Here is a 4,165-nt window from a genome sequence, read left to right on the forward strand (position 1 = left end):
CGTCTGAAAGAAGAAAGACATATACACCTAGGATGACTTGAGGGTGAGTAATTTATGGGCTAATTTTCTTTTTTGGGTGAACTAACCCTTTAAGTGGTGGAAACAGACACAGGTGTAGTAGTGTGCAAACTCTACTACATGGGGATGTTTTTTTTTAGATAACTATATAAGAATTTACATGTTCACGTTTTTTGAAAGTTTAAATGCTTCAGTTTGTTTTCTATTCAATTCAATTCTACTCTACTCTATCAGTTTAAATGCTTCAGTTTGTTAAATGCTTCAGTTTATTATATTATAAACCTAATAAATAATTATAATTTATATTATATTATTATAAAGAATTAAACTGTTCTGCGTGAGATTTAAAAAAAAAAAAGAAAAAGATTTTTAATAGAATTTCTTGGTAACACAGAACTGCAAATATATTATTATAAAGAATTAAACTGTTCTGCGTGAGATTTAAAAAAAAAAAAGAAAAAGATTTTTAATAGAATTTCTTGGTAACACAGCACTGCAAAAAATGGTTTCTCAGGTAACCTAAAATGTGCATAATTTAGTTACATCAAGGGTCAAATCAAATATAGCACATTAAAGTTAAACGTTACACACTTTTTTGTGTGTGCGCTGTACAGGTCTGGTATAAAGAATGTTTTTGCTCAGGTGGCCGTAATGTCCACACAATAGAGAAATGTTTTGCTCAGCAAGAAAAAATAAATTAGAGGGAACATTGGTTATTAATATGAAAGCGTGTAAAGATACACATATGCATTTCATCAATGGTATTTTATAAATGAAATAAATGTTACCACATTTCTGTGTGTTTACTATTGTCGTTAAATATTAAAAGCCAGTTACTGGATCACATTTTTGCCGCCTTCTAAAAAACTGTAAAGACGGAATTATGTAAAAAGTTAAATGCCTATTTATTATGCCAATTGGAATTGACATCACTTGGAATGGAATTGCTTTTCCTTTTTCCAACTATTTAATTTGTTTTCTTTTTACGAATCATTAATGGAGCAGTTAACAATAATGTGAAATTCTATACTATTCTCTCTACCTAAAAATAACCAAGTGTGGAAGTGGATAAAAACAATTGCAATATAATATCATGTCAACAGAGGGCACCCTTATCAGTTATAGGGGGCTCCAAAAATATATGCTAGTGCAGAGGAAATTACCCAAATATGATCAGCTAGGACTAAACAGTCAATACTGCATTAAATATCTGTTTAAATGATGCTCCCTCTAGTTCAAGACAGAATATACCACAATCTGTTCACAGGATTTTCAAGCTATAAAATGTATTCAAGCTTAATCTGCTACATTCACCATTCACCTCAAACCTTCCGCTGGATACTTTGACTCTTTTGACTTTCACAAATGTGTGTGGTACACATTTTCCAGACATAAAGTATATTACTGGCTGATCATCACAGGGAATTTACAATGCTAGGATAACTGGGAGTAACAGCTGCACTTCAAGCAGGTGTTTGGTCAAATCACAGTAAATTGTCATTGATATTGTGCCATGAGAATATCCTCACACCAAACATACTGTCACAAACACCCCCAGCTTTCAATGTTTAAGTGACATAGAGATTGAAATCCTGCGCAAATAACCAGTGCAGCTTTGCAGGCGAGGCATCACGAGCGGAGGGCTATCGACAAGCTGCTTGTCTATCTTTATTAGCCAAATCCAATGCAGAAAAATGGATCCCTCTGCTTATCAGCGTGGTGCTCACTGTGGCTGCTCATGAGCCAGAGGTCAGAGACATGACACCAAATTATGGGCACTGTAGACTTATTATATTGATGGAGAAGATGAAGGAGGGTGAGATGGGAGGGTTTGGGTGAGGAGGGTGGGGGGGTTAAGAGGATACTGAAGATTAGGAAGGGAATTGCCGCAGTACACTGGCTGCTTTTGTGAGCCCAGTGTCCGAGGGGAAAATATCTCCTGAGGCAAGAGCAGTCTGCCACAAAGCACTAGTCCTATTATAGATACAACAACTTTGTTTTCAGACTCCTCAATGTTAGACGCCACGTTTTGAGTGGTAGTTTGGAGAGATGGGCCATGTGAGCAAGGTCATATAAAATCATTGTGGGACACAAATAGATGCTGGGTGACAAAAACGAATTAGCTGGAGGGAGATTGGCGTTGCATGTCAGTGGGCCGCTATTTATTTATTTTTTTTACTATACATGTTGCTCATTTTGAGGCCAACTGTTTAGCTCCATTAAAAGTTTAACACAGGAAAGCTGAGGTAGAGGTTGAAGCCGATAAATGTTTTAAGGACGAGGGTGTAGAGTGGAAAATTTGTGAGGGGAAAAGTCTAGAAGTACAAAACTTTTCAACCAGCCACCCCAGAACAGATTGACAAATAGTGGAAAGACCCAATATGTGTGAATAAAGCAAGAGCTGGTACCTTTCTTTTGATGGTGTCGTAACCTTAAGCATCAATATAAAACAGAATAAACAGACCAAGCTTCTTCAAACATGACATACAACAACTTGTTTTTAGACCATGTGGTGTGAGATGAACGATGTTTTGGTTGGTGAAGCAGAGAGAGATTGGTGATATGAGCAATATCAGGTAAAAACAAAAAAGAAATTTATCTGAATTAAATGGGATGAAAATTTGCTATTTTATTGGCTCTGTCTTTGATGTTTGTACACAGTTGTTTATGGGTAAAAAAGCGCACAAGATGAAACGTTTAAAGCTATTATGATGACCATGGGTAAAAATTATATTACCAAATCCCTTTTATTGTCATATTAATCGCAACATACTGAAACCCCAAATGTATCACTTAATTTAGGGTTTAGAGTATGACAAATGACAAATATTAACATGTTAATTTAATATAATATAGTTTCTGAATACACAAAGGGGTGTACATTAATATTTTTAAGTATATTATGTCATCATATCTGATACATAGTGCCTGTCCCAATACCAACACTTGTGGGTTTTGCGCTTGAAAACTTTTCTTACTTACATGACGTTTTTCCTATTTGGCCCAAGTATTCATGCGAGTGTCTCTTCAGTCCCTATGTAACAGAGGACAAATTAAGTAATTGTGATATTTCTAATTATTAAAAAGCAGCTGTAAACATTTTACCAAATACACATGCTCAGAGGACCTCAGATGATGCCAACCCTGAAACAACATACAGAACTACCACATTTTGCTATAAGTTTGATTGCATCATATAATAATTGCTGTTAATAGTGTTCATCGTCTGGTTGATTACGTCTTTAATTGATTTTTCCGTACATTTCTGCCATATGTACATTGACTGACAGTCACCACTGATAAGCTACCACTAAATATTGTAGAAACTTAATTTGCTGTAAAGTTGCTTTGCAATGATTTGTATCGTGAAAAGCGCTGTACAAATAAACTTGAATTGAATTGAATCTTTGCACCAATAAAATAAGCAGCACTTTACGCTTTATATGTAATGTCTAATTGAACTTTTATTCTCACGATTTCAGGGCACATAAGTTCTGAACGTAACAAATGATGAGATACACAGCTTCAAATACATAAAAAAAATACTGATTTAGAAATTGTGTGGATTTAATGTCTAGAGCATTGTCATAGACACTCTCAAGTGGAAAGTGGCCAAGAAAGCAAGTGTGGGTACAGGGGCGGATTTAGTGAATTGGGGGCCCCAGGCAAAATATAGGAATGGGGCCCTATACATTTGCATACATTTTCCTAGATCAAACTTGAGGTTATTTTTTTTGTTGTGATGCTTGCTGCTGCACAATGGTGCCCCATAGTTGTGTCCAATGTTTCTACATTTTTCATGTACATGTTATAATGGCTTTCTTTCATGTTGTGGGGGGGACCAAATGATCAGTGAGAGCAGGACGAATGTGTCACGTTTTAAACTCAACAAAATGGTAAAATACATATATCAAGAGCATGCTCACAGATGAGAACAAAACAGCGTTGGAGGAAGTGGATTAGAGCCCTGCACGGGCCTCAAATATAGGCCTTTTTTCCCCCTTTCCCCCAAAAAAGCTTATACTACTGTTTCAGTTATTCAAATTGTTCAGTTGTGTATGTAATGAAAAAGTGATTATATTTCGTTTAGTTTTTTTTATAAAGTAAATTTAGAAAAACGTTTGGAGCATTTTTTGTTCGTTAAATG

Source organism: Sinocyclocheilus rhinocerous, unplaced genomic scaffold, assembly GCF_001515625.1.
Source record: "Sinocyclocheilus rhinocerous isolate Xijiao unplaced genomic scaffold, SAMN03320098_v1.1 scaffold418, whole genome shotgun sequence".
Classification (NCBI taxonomy): domain Eukaryota; kingdom Metazoa; phylum Chordata; class Actinopteri; order Cypriniformes; family Cyprinidae; genus Sinocyclocheilus; species Sinocyclocheilus rhinocerous.